This window comes from Pipistrellus kuhlii, unplaced genomic scaffold, assembly GCF_014108245.1.
Source record: "Pipistrellus kuhlii isolate mPipKuh1 unplaced genomic scaffold, mPipKuh1.p scaffold_m20_p_4, whole genome shotgun sequence".
Taxonomy (NCBI): Eukaryota; Metazoa; Chordata; class Mammalia; order Chiroptera; family Vespertilionidae; genus Pipistrellus; species Pipistrellus kuhlii.
The window spans coordinates 18,284,568-18,303,589 of NW_023425540.1; the positions used below are offsets into that span (position 1 = coordinate 18,284,568).

Below are 19,022 nucleotides of genomic sequence, written 5' to 3' on the forward strand. Positions count from 1 at the left end.
ATTTCTTTTGGGTTTTCCCTGGAAATTTCATGAGAATAGTCTTGTGAATTAGAGAAAGCTTCCCCGTAGCTACTAATGTTAGGAAATCATGAAATGTCAGAAAATGGGACTGTGGGCTCTGTAGGCCTGGGAAGAGTGGGGTGAACACCTCACAAAAGAGTCCTCAGTGTGAGGTGAGGCTATGTGAATGTTAAAAGCTAATAAAGTGGATGAAAACTTTTTTTAAAAATGCATTTCTAGACCTTTGAAAGTAAAGGCGACATTACACAAAAAATGCCTTACTATAATCATAAAACCCTCAAGAAACTTAAAAAGAGCATTCTATCAATATTAAAAATGGGACCCTCTGAAGGATGATGCCCTTCATTGTAAATGTAAAAGACCCAATTTGGTGAAAACCAATTAAATAAAACAACATTCCATTCCAGGTAGAATTAATATGCCTAAAAACAGCATGCTGTTGCTAAATAGTACACATCAATTCTTAAGGTGTCACTTGCTAAATCTCTACTTACTTGTTTTTTAAAACAATAGCTTTTTTTTTTTTTTTAATATATTTTATTGATTTTTCCACAGAGAGGAAGGGAGAGAGACAGAGAGCCAGAAACGTCAACGAGAGAGAAACATCGACTGGCTGCCTCCTGCACAACCCCCACCGGGGATGTGCCCGCAACCAACATACATGCCCTTGACCGGAACCGAACCCGGGACCCTTCAGTCCGCAGACCGATGCTCCACCACTGAGCCAAACTGGTTTCGGCTAAAACAATAGCTTTTTAAGCACCCTTTTCTGTTTGTTTTTTTGTTTGTTTGTTTAATGATATTAGAGGTCCTATCAATTTCCACTATAATAAGAAGGTAAACCTTGTTCTCTCTCTATGGTTATAGGAGGAGAGTAGAGGAAAACATTGCTTTACTCTTCACAAGTACATTGGTAGAAATATAAGTTGGCATAGTTTGTTCGATATAACATTTTTTCTAATCTTCCTCCAGTCTGCCTTACTGGACTTGTAGAGACTGGAAAATTAAAAATTACATTTCCCTGGCAGTGAGTGTTCAGGGTGGGGTTGGGAGGGTGCCAGGGACCAATTCCAGCATGTAATAATGACAAGAGTTTCACCAAAAGGTTGGTGAAGCTTGGGCTGCTCAACAAGGTTAAGCCACATATGTAATTTCCCTATTGGAAATGGCTAAATGGCACTTCCCCCAAACCTGAATAGGATTGTTAACTGCCAGAGAGCTCAGGGCATTTTACTGCCTCCTGTTGGCCAAACACCTGAACAGCTGTAGGCTATTCCCCAAACTGACAATGCTTCTGTACCATTTGATACCATACACTTTTAAGTATTTTAAGTATGTATATACACCTTGCCTTAGGAAAAATTGTGTTAAATAAATACCACCGGGTCCTTAGACAAAGGTGAGTCTTTAGTTCCTTTAGCTTAAGATCCTCTGACCCCCAATGCCTTTCAAAATTGTCTTTCATCTCACTCTTTAATCATCTATGCGCAGCCCCTTTCTCCAGAATTCTGAACCCTTTGTAAGGCTGGGAGAAGAACCCCAGCAGTATGGATTCATATTCCATTTAATATATATATTATTGATTTCAGAGGAGAAGAGTGGATGAGATAGATACACATACACAAAGAGAGGAAGAGAGAGGGGGGGGGGAACATCAATTATGAAAGAGAATCATTGATCAGCGCACACCCCCATTGGAGATAGAGTCTGCAACCCAGTCATGTTCTCCCCAGGAATTGAACTGGAACCCCTTGGGTGGACACTCAACCACTGAGCTACCCAGCCAAGCCATATTTCAATTTTTAAAATGTCCTCATCATCCTTGAATTAGAAATTGGATAAAATAAGAAGGAAGGTAGGTGGAAGACACTGACTTGGCCACCATAGCTGAGAAGCCTGGCTTGCACACACCCTTACCTGGGGCAGTGTGGGCAGCTGTTTGGGCCACAGCTTTGGATGTGTGTGTGTGATTCCCAGGACTGAAGTGCTGATAATCACCCAGTTAGAGTTAATGACAGAATAAAGGGGTAAACGGTGAGGGCTGCTTTTCTTAACTTTCTCTGATCAAATCTGAATCAAACTTCTTGATGTTTTCCTCTACAGTTTTTAATGTAAAAAAAAAATTTGGTCACATATGAAAAGATTTACAAGTAAATTGAATCCTATCTTCTTAGTGAGGCAGAAAAAAATAGATTGAATAATTCTCATGTTGATTGAAAAGTAAATTCTCACTCAATCTGACTGCTTCCATCCATATCTTCCATCCTGAGTATGGTTAGTGGCCTATTTTAAATTTTGAAATATTGGTGAAGTGAAAATAATAATCAGGAATGAATTTTCCATTGTCTGGTAGTTATTTAAGTTTATGCCTGAGAAAATGGAAGTAAGAAAAATCTTTCAAATATATAGTGAAAACAATAAATCACGAGTCTTAATGTGTTTGCAGTTGCATTCAATGGACAAAAATATAATATTTTATTTTTATATTTTAAGTTGTTAATGCAGAGAATAGGTCTGAGTGATAAAAGCCTAATTTTAATTAATATCATCACCAAAAACCATTCTAAGAATTCTTAGAGCCAAAGCCGGTTTGGCTCAGTGGACAGAGCGTCGGCCTGTGGACTGGAGGGTCCTGGGTTCGATTCCGGTCAAGGGCATGTACCTTGGTTGCGGGCACACCCCCAATGTGGGGTGTGCAAGAGGCAGCTGATCGATGACTCTCTCATCGATGTTTCTAACTCTCTATCCCTCTCTCTTCCTCTCTGTAAAAAAAACAATAAAAATATATTTAAAAAAAAAGAATTCTTAGAATCTTTTAGAAAACAGGCAATAATTTTAAATAAATACCTTTTAAAAACTAGACAAATCGTAACTATTATTCTCCTTCTCTCTTATAATATCATTTCCTTCTTCCTCCTATTTTCCTTCCTTTATTATTTGTCAATAACTGTTAATTTTATGATATTTTATCCTACTTGTAAACTGTCAAGTTAGCTTCTTAGCTTTGTGAATTCTGTCAGAATATATGCAATTTCTAAGCCAGAGACAAAGGCACTGGGCACAGTGTGATATGACCATCATTTGCGTCAATTTTCTTTGCCTCCTTCTCTTCTGGCCCCTAATTCATCTGGGCAACACCTGAGAGGGGATTAGATGGATCTGCACCTGCAATGGGCTTGCATCAGAGCTGAGGGATGCCGAGCATAGGGAGCCCTGCTTGTTATAAAATGAACTGTGAACAAAACTGCCTGAACTCTACTCCAGAGGGAGACATTATCTTTATTTTACTGAACAGTACGCACATCCTTCTACTCTGGTGGGGACAATAACTCATCATCCAAGGATGCCCCTATGCAAATGTCCTTGAAAAGATAGTGTAAGGAAAAGGGAGGTTAGTGGGGAAATGTGAGAGACATATGGATAATTGTCTTCCGAGATTATTATTTCTTGATCCAATGAGACATGTCAGTTGGAAAACTTATCTAGACCCAGCACATGGTCACCCTTAGGAAAAGTCTGCAAATGACTAACTATTCTACCCATGTGACAAAGCCTTTCCCATTGATCCAACTTTACTCAAACTCCCCTGAACTCTTTTTTTTTTTTTTTTTAATCCTCACCCAAGGATATGTTCTCCATTGATTTTCAGAGAGAGTGGAAGAGAGAGGGAAAGACAGAGAGAAATATTGATGTGAGAGAAATACATGGATTGGTTGCCTCCTGCACATGCCTTGACCAGGGCTGGGCTGTGGAAGAGCCTGCAACCAAGGTACATGCTCTTGACTGGAATCAAACCCAGGACCATTCAGTTTACAGGCCGACGCTCTACCCTCTGAGTCAAACTGGCTTAAATACCTGAACTGTTTTTCAACCAGGCCTGACTTTTGGACTTCCATATTTGTCCCTGAATTGTCCAATTTTAGTAAGAACCTTGCTAAATCAGCTTAATCAGAATCCCAACTTTCAATATCTGATCATCCTCAATTTTTGACCAGGTTTCTGTGCCCCGAGATGCCCTAGGTCAGTGGTTGGCACACCACGGCTTGAGAGCCACATGCAGCTCTTTGGCCCCTTAAGTATGGCTCTTCCACAAAATACTATGTGCGGCTGCTCACATACAGTGCGATTGAAACTTCGTGGCCCATGCGCAGAAGTCTGTTTTCAGCCTGGGCGAGTCTATTTTTAAGAAGTGGCGTTAGAAGAAGTTTAAGTTTAAAAAATTTGGCTCTCAAAAGAATGTCAATTGTTACACTGTTGATATTTGGCTCTGTTGACTAATGAGTTTGCTGGCCACTGCCCTAGGTGATGTTTGATCATCCTGTCCCACCTTCAGCCAGAATCCTGTTAGGTCAGTTTGGCCAGAATATCCTCTTCCTCCTGAGGCTTTTCCTTAGAAATGTTTCTTTTCTTTTGTTTAAATAAAGAGGTGACATTGGTTAATAAAATTACAGTTTTCAGGTGCACAATTTTATGGCACATCATCTGTATATTGTGTGTTTATCACCCCAAGTCAAACCTCCTTCCAATACCATTTATATCCCCTTTACTCTCTTCTACCTCCCCCAGCTTCCCTTTCCCTCTGGTAATCACTATAGTGTTGTCTGTGTCTATGAGTTGTGGGGTGTTTTTTTTTGCTTGTTTGTTTTGTTTTTTGTGGTTTGTTTGTGTTTTCCTTCATTCCTTCACCTTTTTCACCAGGCTCCCAAGTACTGATTCCCACCCTGTTTCTTGGCTATAAATTTCCAAATGGCCAATCTCTCTTCCCCATTATAAAATACCATTGCAGTGGTTCCTACACCCTGCAGAATGAACCCTTTGAATAAAGTCTTCTTTACCAAGTGCTTTAGCAAATGTTATTTAGGGTTTTTAATTTTTTTCTTTAATGTCTGGAACAACAGTTCTCAAAATGCAGTCTATGAACCAACAACATTAGCATCACTGAGGACCTTGTTATAAATGCAGATTCCCAGGTCCTGTCTCAGACCTACGGAATCAGAAACTATGGGAGTGGTCGGCATTCTGTGTCTTCAAATGCCTGAAGGTGATTCTGAGAGCTACAATTTGAGAATCACTGGCCTACAATTGCTCTATAGCAATCTAGGAAAGAAAGAAACGCCGGCTTAAAGCTCATGGTTTACAAATGAGAGATTTGTTTATGCAACCACTTATTATTTTTAGCACATATAGATTATATGCAGAATCACTGCAAAACATTATGCTGTTTACACGATTGTGGGAGAGAGTTCTAACCGCGGCCCTGGCTAAATAAGGATTTAACCATCTAATGAGAGAGACAGTAATGAAGACAAGTGATACACAAAAGTAAATGAAGGGGAAGAAAGAAGGGAAGTTTGCCAAGTGTGTGATGAATGTAGAAGGAGCTACTCTGGAGGTTTCAAAATAGAGAATTACAACTCCGATGAATGTCAGCTTCGGTTTTTCATTTCAGCAGTCACCCTGCTGGGGGAAGGGCAGTGGAAATGCCTGGCCCTGATACTCCCTTCCAGCAGCATGTTGATGAAACAAAGCCCCAATGGAGAACAGACCAGGAGTGGTATTGAACTCCTTTCTTATAATCTCCATTGATGATGGTACTTTACCTTGCTTACTACATATGTCTATCTTTACCTTAGACCCCACCCTGAGTAATTCTTTAGGTGACGTTATGGAAGAGAGTTGGGAAGAAGAAACAGGAAGAGGAGAAGTTTTATAGAATCAGATTCCAAAGCTAAAGGAAAACAAAAATTGTTTATTTTATTTTATTCCTCCTCCCTCCCCCCGCTTATGGACAGGATTTGCTGTATGGGTGTACATCCTGTGTAGGAACATAGGACCCGGTGTTTGGAAAGGGCCCATTCTTGTTTAATGCCCTTTTGAATTTTTAAATAATGTTTGAGCAAGGCGTGCCACATTTCATTTTGCATTGGAGCACATGACTTGGTAGCTGATCTGCTTAGTAACTGGCGGATACTGCTGATTCAGTATGATGTCACCCATGGACTAGAAAGGTCCTGTCATAGGTGACTGTTTGGACAATAATCAATGTTGACATTTAGCAGACAAAGGCATCAATGAATGTATTTGTCATTCGTAAAGAAGGACAAAAAAGTGTACTTGACTTATGTGAAGCTGGCTTTGACTCTCTAACGTTTGATCTGTAGTCTCAAGACACTGGCACAGGCCTCAACGAAATCATTAGATATAATTTCATTCATTCATGTATTCAGTTATTTATTCACCAGCTACTTATTGAGCTGATAATGTGCCATACATTTTGCTTAGCCTTGGGGATGTGATGGTAATCAATAGCTCATTCAGTTCTTAACCGCACAGAGCTCACTCTCAAATGGGAGAAAAGAATAATTATTGAATGTCACAAATGATTGTATTATTATTCACCATGATAAGTGCTCTGAAGAAAGGAACTTGGTTCTGTTGTAGTTATATACGGGTCTTGACCTAACAACTGGGAGAGGGTTAAGTAGGAAGAGGGTTTAGGAGGGGCGCCAGATAAATTTCCTAGATGAGGTGATGTTGGAGGTGAAATTAGAAACATGACGAAATGCCCTTTACTCCAGTGACTTTTACAGGAAATCATTCTGTTGTTGTCTGGTCACTTAAATCATGCCTTCCTAGCACTTAATTGGCCGAGCATTTCCATTATTTCTGATATCTGTAACTACTACCACAATAGATACCTAATATATCAAAAATATTGTACATTTATGTATATATGTGTTTTGTTGCATTAAGAACATATTGCTCATGCTCTAGGTAATTGAAATAAAGCAAAACGCACTTTGACCACCACAATATATCAAAGATTATAGCTATCTAGTCACTGTGAAAGTATTTTAATTCTTTTCCTTGCTGGGTTTTTTGTTTTGTTTTGTTTTGTTTTGTTTTTTTTCTCTTAAACTTCTCAACATTTGTATAACAGCAACTATTGCTGAGTCATCTATATATATAAAAGCCTAAGTGAGTGGATGGCCAGCCAGTAGCTATAACACACACTTACCACCATGGGGCAGACACTTAATGCAGGAGCTGCCCCCCGGTGGTCAGTGTGCTCCCTCAGGGGGAGCACCACTCAGCTGACAAATGGGCACCAGACACCTGGCTCACAGGTTGTGAGTGCTGCTGTGGCTGCTGGAGCCTCTCCCACAGACACTCCTCCTGCGTGCCCCAGTGTGGTTGTGGTGGTGGGCGCTGCGGGGCTGGGATGAGTGGGACAAGCACTCAGCCCGGTTTGGGCTCCTCCCTACTGCCTGCCACTTCCCACACTACTTTGTGCTGTCCTGGATCTACGCAGACAGCAGGCTGGAGCCCCATGAGCTGGCAGGTAAGGCTGGGCTGCTGTAGTAGTCCACTGATTCCCATAGGCCAAGCTGAAGGATCCCACTGGTGCACGAATCGATGCACTGGGCCTCTAGTTTATTAATTATTTGTTATCAGACCATATTTTAGGAAAATCATGGGGGGGAAAGTTTGGAGTAATTAATTCCTTAATATAGTAAGCTATGCCATTGTTTATTTTATAGGTCCTTATATCAAAATACCATTTGGTTTAAAAGTCAATAAGATTGATCAAGTTCTTAGAATTTTTAAACATAATCTGACTCAGTAGTCATTTAAACCAAGAGTCAAAATAAATGCACTTTGATTAGAAGAGTTTTATTTTTAGATAAAGATTTATATTGCATAAATTTCATTGTTTAATTGATATCATAACTATTCAACTAGATACAAGATCTCAAGCTAAGTATAGTTGCTTAACATTTTTGCATTTCTTATCCTAACTCAACTAAAAGTCTGCCAAAAATACACAATCAAAAGCAAATTTAGGTAATTTGTTTAAATAATTAGCAGTTCAATTACTGGTTAGTTTAATATATTAAATGTATATTTAAGAAGCAAAACAAATAAAATCATGAGAATAATCATATGTGAAATTTAAGTTGGTTTCTATAAATACGGCTCCAGAAGTAGAAATTTTTTTAAGTGTGTCCATTATCAATTTTATTTTTATCATTACCTATTGTAGTATAATAAAATAATAATTCCCTAATAAAATAAATGATAATTATTTAAGAAAAAATCATTTAACAAAATAAAAAAAAAAACTGAACATAACATTCCAAACAGTGGGAAAGATTTAAGATGCAGAATTATCAGTGACTTTCAATGTTATCTCATAACAAATCCTATCTAATAAAAGAGTAATATGCAGATTGATCATCACTACAACACACAATATGGCTGCCCCCATGTGGTCAAAGTTCTTGCCCCATGTGGACACAGATGGTCAGCAGGGGAGGGCAGTTGGGAGGCACCAGGCCTGCAAGGGAGGGCAGTTGAGAGGGACCAGGCCTGCAAGGGAGAACAATTAGGGGTGATCAAGTCTGCAGGGGAGGGCAGTTAGGGGTGACCAAGCTAGCAGAGGAGGGAAGTTGGGGGCGACCAGGCCTGCAGGGAAGGGCAGTCATGAGGGTCCCAGGCCTTCAGGGGAGGGTAGTTGGGGGGTACCAGGCCTGCAGGGAAGGGCAGTTAGGGCTGACCAGGCCTGCAGGGGAGGACAGTTGGGAGAGACCCAGCCTTCAGGAGAGGGCAGCTGGGTTAGGCATGACCAGGCCTGCAGGGGAGGGCAGTTAGGCATCAATCAGGGTAGCAAGGGAGTGGTTAGGGGGTGAACAGGATGGCAAGCAGAAGTGGTTAGGGGCAATTAGGAACGGAGGCAGGCGAGCAGTTGGGAGCCAGCAGTCCTGAATTGTGGGAGGGATGTCCAACTGCCCATTTAGGCCTGATTCCACCATCGGGCCTAATCGGTCAGTTGGATATCCCTTGAGAGTTCTCAGGTTGGAGAGGGTGCAGGCTGGGCTGAGGGACACCCCCTACCCCATGCACGAATTTCATGCACCAGGCCTCTAGTAAGATTATAATAACTAAAACTTTTTTAAAATATATATTTTATTGATTTTTTACAGAGAGGAAAAGAGAGGGATAGAGAGTTAGAAACATCGATGAGAGAGAATCATCAATCAGCTGGCTCTTGCACACTCCCTACTGGGGATGTGCCCACAACCAAGGTTCATGCCCTTGACCAGAATTGAACCTGGGACCTTTCAGTCTGCAGGCCGATGCTCTGTCCACTGAGCCAAACCAGTTTCGGCTAACTGTAAAACTTTTAAATGTGTTTATATAGACATGATATTTAGAGTATCTTAATTATCCAAGTATGTTTATGTGTGGATGCATTTGAATTTAGCACAGTGTACAGTCACAGATAAATGGCTATGGATATTATAAAGAGAAGTATATTAATTATTAGCGATTTGAAATTTTTTATTATGATATTATTATCTGTTGTTCTTTGTGATCTTCTTACTAGCTTACAGACTATAGTGCAAGTATGATTGTGCCCATTATTGAAGCCAATGGACATAAGTAAGTAAATTTTTATTTACATTCAATCCCTCAAAAATATAATGTGTATATGCAATCCCTCAAAAATAAAATATAATCAAGTTAAATGAAAATAGAATAAATTTATGACCAATAACAAAGGAAATGGATTCAGATAATAATTTTTTAATGAGTATTAATACTTTCCATTTAGAAGACCTTGATGTACAACACTCTTGGTGTGAAATATTTAGACTTTATTTAATTTTTCCAGTGACTCCTACTACCCACCCATATGCACTTCAGAATCTGTGGAGGATGATCTAGTTTAATAGCCAATATGCTGTTGTGTATTGTGTTTTTTGAGAATAAAAGTTTCATCTAGTTACAAGCTTTTAATACAGAATTTGCTTATTTTTCTCTACTTAACCTACCATTCCTTGCGTAGGCCAGGGAGATGTGGTGGTTTGCAGACAAATTGCTATAAGGTAAATATGTGATATATTATTTCATTACACCTCTAATTTCTATTCTTATATTCAAATGAATTCAAATTTCTTGAGTAATAGTTCTTAATTCCAATATTGAATCTACTATTCCTAGGCATTCATATTTATTTACTTATTAGGTATACTTGACTTATTTATTTATTGTACAAATATTTCTTTAATGCCTTCTGTATTCCAGGGACTATTCCAGGCCTCAGGGATATAGCAGTAAAGAAAATATACAGCCCTGACCGGTGTGGCTCAGTTGGTTAGACACCCTCCTACACACTGAATGATTGGTGGTTTGATTCCCAGTCGGGTCACATGCTTGATGTGTTCAGAAGGCAGCTGATCAATGTTTTACTTTCACATCAATTCCTCTCTCCCTCTCTCTCCCTCTCTCCTTCTCTCTCTCTCTCTCTCTCTCTCTCTCTCTCTCTCTCTCTCTCTCTCTCTCTCTCTCCTTTTCTCTCTCTAAAAATCTTAAACAAATAAAATACACAAAGTCTTTGTTCTCAAGAAATTTGCGTACAATGAAAGGGGAAAAGATAGAAGTATATAAGCAAGCAGATGATACTGCAGATGGTGATAAGCGCTATGGGTAAAAATAAAGCAGAGTGAGGAGGTATAGTGGGCAAAAGAATGGCATCCAAAGATGCCCACACCCCAATCCTTGAAATCTGTGAACATGTCACCTTACATAGCAAGAAGCGCTTTGCAGATGCGATTAAGTTAAGGATCTTGAGATGAAGAGTTTATCCTGCACAGTCTGGCAGACTCATTATAATCACATGAGTCTTTAAAAGCAGAAAATATTTCAGCTCAAAAAGAAATGTGAAAACAGAACCAGTGTGATGACAGCATACGAAGGACTCAACCCATACTGACTTTGAAAATGTATGAGGCAAGGGGTGTGATCAGTCTCTAAAGGTAAGAAAACACAAGGGAACAAGTCTCCTTCCCCGCTCCCCCAGGAATGCCGCCTTTTCCAACACCTTGATTTTATTCTAGGGAGACCCCAGGGTGTCTGATCTGCTGGACTGTAAGATAATGAATTTGTGTTGTTTAAGTCACCAAGTTTGAAGTAATTTGTTGAATCAGTGAAAGAAAACTAATTCAGGAGTTGAAGAGACACTGGTCAGTATGTGTCTTTCTGCACATACTGTTAGAGATGGACTCTGCGAAGTTGTGATGCTTGAGTCGAATTGGATGAAGCTACAAAGCCAGCCATCTGCCTACAAGGGGGGATAGCGCTCCAGGTAGAGGAAACAGCAATGCAAATGCCCTGAGACAGATATTTCTCTTTCCTCTCCCTCCCTCTCTGAAATGAATAAAAATATATTTGTAAAAAATAAAAAATCTCCTTTAAAAAAAAAAGAGTAAGAGTGGTCAAGCTGGGAGACCAACGAAGAAACTTGTTGAAATAAAAGATGATGACATTATGTAAGGACTGGAGAGAAATATATTTTGAAGATAAATATAATAACTGATAGATTAAATAGTAGTGTTAGGAAAAATAGTAGTGTTAGGAAAGGCAGATTATTCCATCAGCAAAATGAGGTTGCCATACTGAGATGAGGAAAAAAAACAGGTTTGTGGCCAACCAAATAATTACAAATACTGGTTTTGTAATTCTAAAACATTTTTTACATTTTCACACCTCACATGAGTTAATATATCTGTCTTTTACCCTACCTTCAGTAATACACATTATTATTATTGTTTTCATTAACTAAGAGTTTTAAGAATATTCCTGTAGAAGGTATTTTTAAGCTTGATGCACCTCTTCCGTGCTGCTCACAGGAAGTTCATATCTTTAGCGTTTTTCTGCTTCCCCATCTTCCTAACCACTCTGAAAATGTACATCATTTTTCACCTGAGTAATTTCTAGTCAATGTTTTTATTTAGATTAAACCTAATATGAAAATCTAAATAAGAATGGTGTTTTGAATGTATATGCAAATTTGTTGAGATGAGATTTCAGTATTATAAATATTCTGCTCTTGGATTTTCTTAGTTTTTGTTAATTAGAAAATGTCAGCATTAGATAAGTGAAAAACACTATACTAGGAATGAGGCCTAAGTTTACACACTTATTAAATTGAAAAGTGAGTGATAATAAAGTAAAAGATAATTTGCATGTAATTAAAACATTTTAAAAAATTGCCATCTTGCTTTTCCTCCCTGGCTGCTTGAAGATCAGCAGCCATCATCAACAACACATTGACTATCCAGACCAGGAAGTTCATGATCAACAGACTACTTCAGCAGAAACAAAGGGTCATTGATGTCCTTCACCCAGGAAAAACAACAGTACCGCATACAGAAATATGGGAAAAACTAGCCAAAATGTGTGAGACCACATCGGGTGTCATCTTTGTATTTGGGTTCAGAAGTAATTTTGGTGGTGGCCTGACAACTGCTTTTGGCAAGATTGATGATTCCTTGGATTGTGCAAAGAAAAGTGAACCCAAACATAGACTAGCAAGACATGGCCAGTATGAGAAGACCCCAATACAGGAACAGAATGAAGAAAGTCAGGGGTACTACAAAGGCCATGGTTGATGCTGGCCAAAAGAAAGAGTCAAGATTCATCAGCACCTTGATCCATTGTGATTATGCAGATTTTTCACCGGAGGATTAATAAACGAAAAACTATGTGAAAAAAAACACCTGTCATCTTGTTTAAAAGTACATCAGAATAATCAACTCTCTCTAAATCCTATGACATATCTCAACATATAGATATAAATTTATAAATTGTACAAAAGTAATATCTAGTTTAATGCAACTTAAATGTGAAGATCCCTTACTATAGCAAAGTAGTATTTTTTTTAAATCCTCACATGAGGGTATGTTTTCATTGATTTTTAGAGAGAGTGTGAAAGGGAGAAGAAGAAGAAGAGAAAGAGAGGGGCATCCATAAGAGATAGAAAGATCTATTGGTTGCCTCCCCTGTGTGACCTGACTGGGGATCCAAACCCACAACCTAGGTATATGCTCTGACCAGGAAAGGAACCCACAACCTATTTGCTGTACAGGATGACATTCTAATTAACTGATCCACCCAGCAGGGCAAAAAGTAGTATTTTTAAATATGTATAGATCAACATAAACTCAAAATTACTGAGAAAATAATTTTCATGGTATTAAAGTCAAAACAAAACGAAAACAAACACAGGCCCAAAAGAGTGTCACTTCTACTAAAAGCCCTTGATACTAAACCTAATTTAATACCTGATCTAATTGCAGTTTCAACCTCTCCCAGAAGCATAATCAGTTTTGGAATTTTCTGGTCAAGCACCAATAAAATAATCTGTCACATGGGACCTCACCATCCCTCAGAGAAAAAAGAAGCAATCTGCATCGAAAAAACCCTTCTTATATGCTCCCTCCCTAAATCAATTTGTCTGGACCCAAGAATAATCCTTTCTTTTCTTTTGTTAATAATTCCCTTACCCCACCCTTCTTCCTATAAAAACCTTAACCTTCTAGCTGCTAGATGGGACACTGTCTAATTCACAAATTGTTTAGTAAAGCCAATTAGATATTCAAATTTACTCAGTTGAAAAAAAAAATTTTTTTAATAATGGCAAGTAGTGCAGTTATTCTTATTAAATATTTTGTGAATTATCTACTATCTAAAGTAAATCTGGTACCACTGTAATTAGCTAGTTATTAATAACAGAAACAGAGCACAAAGGAAAGGCCAGACTTTATGGGCATCTTCCCTGCGGGGGAAGGAACCTAACAAAGGGAAAATGGGTGCATTCATGGTAAAGTTGGGGTCACATAAGGAAGGTACTTACCTGCCAGTCACACCGTTGGACAGAGGCTGTTGACCAGAATCGGCATGGCAATGGCAAGTGTGCGGAAATTTGGGATATATAACTGAAGGAAAAAAGCAGCTTACTCTTGAGGTTTTCCTTGGTCCCTTTTGGCTCATGGCTCAGGCTTGGCTTCCTGGCATTCTCCCGTGAGGACCTCCACACACAGAGTGCAACTAGCCTGGTGCTGTATTGGACCCAGTTCCAACCAGGAACAGAAACTCTGGACACTGGCTCTGATTTTAGCTCTACTGAAACCCCAGCTACACTTGTTCTATAATAGGACTGGACTAAGGCAAATGGAACTTTGGAAGCCCAGGGAAGTAAAGCTTTCTACCACGTCACATCCTCCCAGGATGAATTTTCTTTTCTCAGCATAGCAGGACCCTATCTGGGAAGCCACCCATTATCTTTGCTATCAGAGAAGTGTAAATAAGGATGGCAGACTGCTGGTGACCTTTGAACACCCGGCAAGGACTGATTTTAGTGGAGACAATGGTAACTAAAGCAACTTCCCCACCAGACAGTCATGTAAATCCTTACTGATAAGAGAGTCTGCTTGTTACTGGAAATTGCCTGCCTAAGGGCTATAGGTGTATCCCAAATTAAAAAAAAAAGAAAAAAAAAAAAAAAGAATGGCTAGGTCGGAGCCCAAGTGGAGTAATTCCTCTTGAGCTGGGCTCCCACCTGGACCCCAAATATTTCCAAATTATTATTTCTTGTCTCATCTCTTTCATTTTCATGTGGCCCCTCTTCCTGAACTTCACATTTCTACTCCCACTAGCAACAGGGAAGACGAGGCATGTTTTTCTCTGGTAACAATAGTAAGAATTTAGAAATTCTTAAATTAAAAAAAAAAAAAAATAGCATTCTTCTCTCCCTGAGCATGTGAACTTTCTGTGGATACTTTATTTTCCAGCAAGATTCTTGGTGTTAACACTGACCTTTGATACTGTTATTATGTAGGCTTACATGTATGTGTGAAATCCTATAAATACACGGTGTGAAGAGCATCACATAGATTTTTTTTTAAAAAAAGGATGTTCTAAAAAATAGTAAATAGTTAATAATAAATATTAGTATCAGCTAAGCCATGACCTGGTTGCTGAATTAATAATATAATAAAATATGCTCACTAATTTATGTCTAAATATAAAATGTCATTTATACCAAAACACCTCATTATGCCTCACAATAAAATGGATATTATTCTAAATTCAGAATTTTGAAAATAATAGTTCTAAATTACTACTCTGGTAATTGATTAAAATCATCTAAAATTTATTTATGCAGGATAGCTTCTGTTAACCTCATTATTTTAAAAAATTAATGTGAAATGTGATCAATTCCATGTAGTGTAGACCACACTTTTATTCCTGTTAAGATCATCATTAATAAGTATTTTTTCCCCTGCATAAATAGTTGGGCAATGTCAAAATAAAAATGTTCAGTTTTGCTTTCCAAATAGTTAATTAATGAAGTTCAGTATATGTCTTTTTTTTTCCTCTCTCACAAAATTAAATTACAAAGTCATTAATTTAAATTTATTCTATACTTCTGTTATAAGTCTTTAGTTATGTTAAATCACCACTTTTCATATCTTCATATTTGTCTATCATTTGAACTCAACAAAATATTTCTGATGTCTCATAGCAAACATTGGAGAAAGGACTAATTGTGATATTTAACAGTGTTCTCTGATTCCTGCATGATTAACTTTTCTTCTGTCTTTTAGTCGATGACTACATTATGTGACCTTTGTAACATATTGTGTGTTAACTAACTCACTAAATCATGAAATCTTAGATGTGATTGGACGCTTGTGAGTAAGCCTCTCCAAAATCATTGCTTGATAGTTGAGTAAGATGATTCGGAAAAATATTAATTCTTGCCTGGCCTGTGAGGCTCAGCAGTTGAAGTTTGCTCCAGGAACATAGAGGTTCAATTCCTGATGAGGGAACATGCGAGTTTCCTGGCTCCATTCCCAGCAGGAGGTGTGCAGGAGGCCAATCAATGATTCTCTCTCATAAATTGATGTCTCTTTTCTCTCTCTCTCCCTCTCTCTCTCTCTCTCTCTCTCTCTCTCTCTCTCTCTCTCTCTCTCTCTCAAATTCAGTAAAAAACATATTTTAAAAAAAGAAAAAAAAATCAATCCTTACTTGCTATTAAAATGCTGATTTTTAGCAAATTGGGGGCCTGTCAAATAACTGGATAATTAATCATTTATTTACTCTTGTGCATACTGTCACAGTATTGGAAACACACTGAACCCCATGTTCTTCAGGACCTAAGGCACTTACTAACTTGGGGTTATACATTTCAAGTAGAGGATTAAATTTCCAAGAACACCTGTGTGTGCAAATAGTGCTCATTTAAGTCGAGTCCTTTGGGTGACAATCCTCAACATTCATTTTGTAGACTTCACAGTTTTACCTTTTTTTTTTAATTTTTATTTTTTTTATGAAAGACTCCTGATTCATTTGTACAATTCAATTTATACTGTCTTTGGAAACTTCATTTCCAAAATTTAAGAAAATAAATATTCACATTCCAAGGTCACTCTCCAAGGTTCGGGTACCAACCTATGCCTGAAGGATGGAATTAATGGGACAGTGGAAAACAAACCAATGACCTCAGTTGTTTTGATATTTTACACCCTCACCAATTGAAAAGGTAGTTTTATGTACAATACTATGCAGAGTTATTGCTGCTTTGTAGGCTATAAGTTATTTAATAAAGATTAAGGCACATGGGCCAATATAGATATAGACTAGGAAGAAGATTTTGTCATGATCATCCTTTCCTGAAATAGTTCCAAATTGTTATTTTTGGTACAGGGTATGTTTATTTCCCCAAAGAAAAATTTTTATATTCTTGTCCACAAAAAGCACAGTAGAACACAGAATAATAAGTCCATAAAGAAACAGAAATAATTATGGAATTTAGCTTAAGGTGATTTCTGAGGGGAAAAAAGAAGAACACACAAACAACAATAGCAAACGAAGAGTTTAAGAGGTTGGCGACCTATATTTTTCATGTTAAACTGTACAGCAGCTGAGGATTTTAGATTCCAGTTCCTTTGCTTTCAGGGCTTCCCCAAGAATTCTCATCCCAATCTGGGTTCTGAAAATGTCTAATGTGTGGAACTGAAAGAGGTCAGAACTATAATGAAGACCTGTGGGAGATGATTAGCTCAAGCTTTAGAGGTTTGGGTATGTTTGTTTGTTTGTTTTCCGTTTTCTAAAAGTCCACGCAGAGTTAAGAATTAAAAAGATCTACATGAAGCTATTATTCAGTACCACAGTCTTATAGCAGAACCATTTTCAAGAACAGAGTTATTTCTAGATGATTGTGCATTCAATATTACAATAAAAGTACTACTCATTATACTGAAGGGTTAATATTAATAAAACTTAAATAATTTGTTTTCAATAAAATTTTAATAAAGGCAATTTGGAAAGTGCTCCATATGCATGCCTTCAGGAAAAATTTCTTCCCAGATAATTTCTTCCAAATATTGTTTCAATTATACAACATTACAGGAAAAAATTGTGCTATAAATTTATCACCATCTGACATCTTATATATTTATTCTCTCACTTACATTTTTATTACTGGTCAATTATAAATGTAAAACTGCCAAACAATCACTCACTCTTGCAATGACACTTCTGGGGGACTGAAGAAAAGACATAAAATAACACAGTATGTATAAAATGTTGTGGGATACGAAGCCATGTTTTGCTGCTTTAAAATATATCAGCTTTTGCATTTGTGTCTATATAAACAAAACAGAACAACTACTTGAAGTTTAAAAAAAAATGCAGTCAAATTATTTTTGACATGTTAAATAATATTTTTGACATTACTTAGAAAACCCTACTGATTTTTTGTCCTGAGTTAACCTAATTTTTATTTAATGCAGGCATTGACTAGGTCTAGCCAGAGGAATAGCCATGGTTTCATTTAGAAAAACCTATTCTAAATGAAGCATTTATGTTTCTTTGGTGCTTAATCGATAATGTCTAAACTGTGATATATTTGTTTGGGAGGTAAGAGATTAATCTCAGTGTATTCATGGAGCTAAGTATGCTATGTAGAGATTTTTATATTATTTTTTCATGTTTCTTGTCTTCTCTCATCTTGGGATGAGTGATAATAATGTAATGGTGGTGGTTAGAATTTATCTTGTCAACGAGAAAACAAGTGAAAAATGTTATCATATTACTTTCCATTCGGATATGTGTGCTTATGCTAAGGCTCTATCACTCAGTGGCCACGGAACACTGTGCAAGTGACTTAAACTCTCTTTCCATGTTTCTTCATCTATAAAATAGAAAAAAAGCACTATCTCTTTCTCTCTTACTATTTGTTAATACTCTAAGAATACATTAGATGCTACGGAAAACAGTTTGGAATTTCCTTAAAAACTTAAAGTGAGAACTACCATATGATTCAACAATTCCACGTTGGGGTATATATTCAGAAGAATTAAAATCAGGATATTGAAGGGGTATCAGCACTCCCATATTCATTATAGCAATATTCACAGTAGCTGTATGGATTATAAGAATGGATATACATACAATGGAATAGCATTTTGCCTTAAAAAAGCAGGAAAGTCTGCAGTACGCAACACCACAGATGAACCAGGAGGACATTATGATAAGTGAAATAAGCCAGTCAGAAAAAAAGAAGTACTTCTGTGAGGCGCCTCGGGTAGTCAAATCCAGGGACTCACATGTGGGGTGCCAGGGATAGGGGAGGGGAAAGTAGAGTGTTTCCAATCAATAGGCATGGAGTTTCAGTAATGCAAGTTGGATAATCCTATGGATATGCTGTACAACATTGTGCATACTGTCAACAAAAATCTATTCTACACTTAACATTTGTTAAGAGGATAAATCTCACGCTAAGATTTTTTTAAATTTAAATTCTTTATTGTTTAAAGTATTACATAAGTCTCCTTTTTCCCCATTGACTTCTTCCCAGCTATTCCCAACATCCCCCCAGCATATGCCCTCACCCGATACATGCTAAGTATTTATCCATTTACTTAACTTTATATTTTCTCCACAGGTTATAATTCCTCACTGTGAGAGGATTTGTCTGATACCAGCCGATACTGAGCTGTGTCCTATTATTGAATTAGAACCTCCTATTGACATCATATTTAAAATATTAAAAAATATTTAATTATAATAATAATGACTCTAATTGTAGTGTGTCCTTAAATTTGGAAATTCATTTTAAGCTTATTAAATTTTTATGCAAATTATACACA

General features: G+C 37.6%; 1 pseudogene; it reads left to right on the plus strand.

Annotated features, from left to right (window-relative positions):
• The first annotated feature begins 10,444 nt into the window (after positions 1-10,444).
• On the plus strand, positions 10,445-12,555 carry LOC118703036 (annotated as a pseudogene).
• The last annotated feature ends 6,467 nt before the right edge of the window (positions 12,556-19,022 follow it).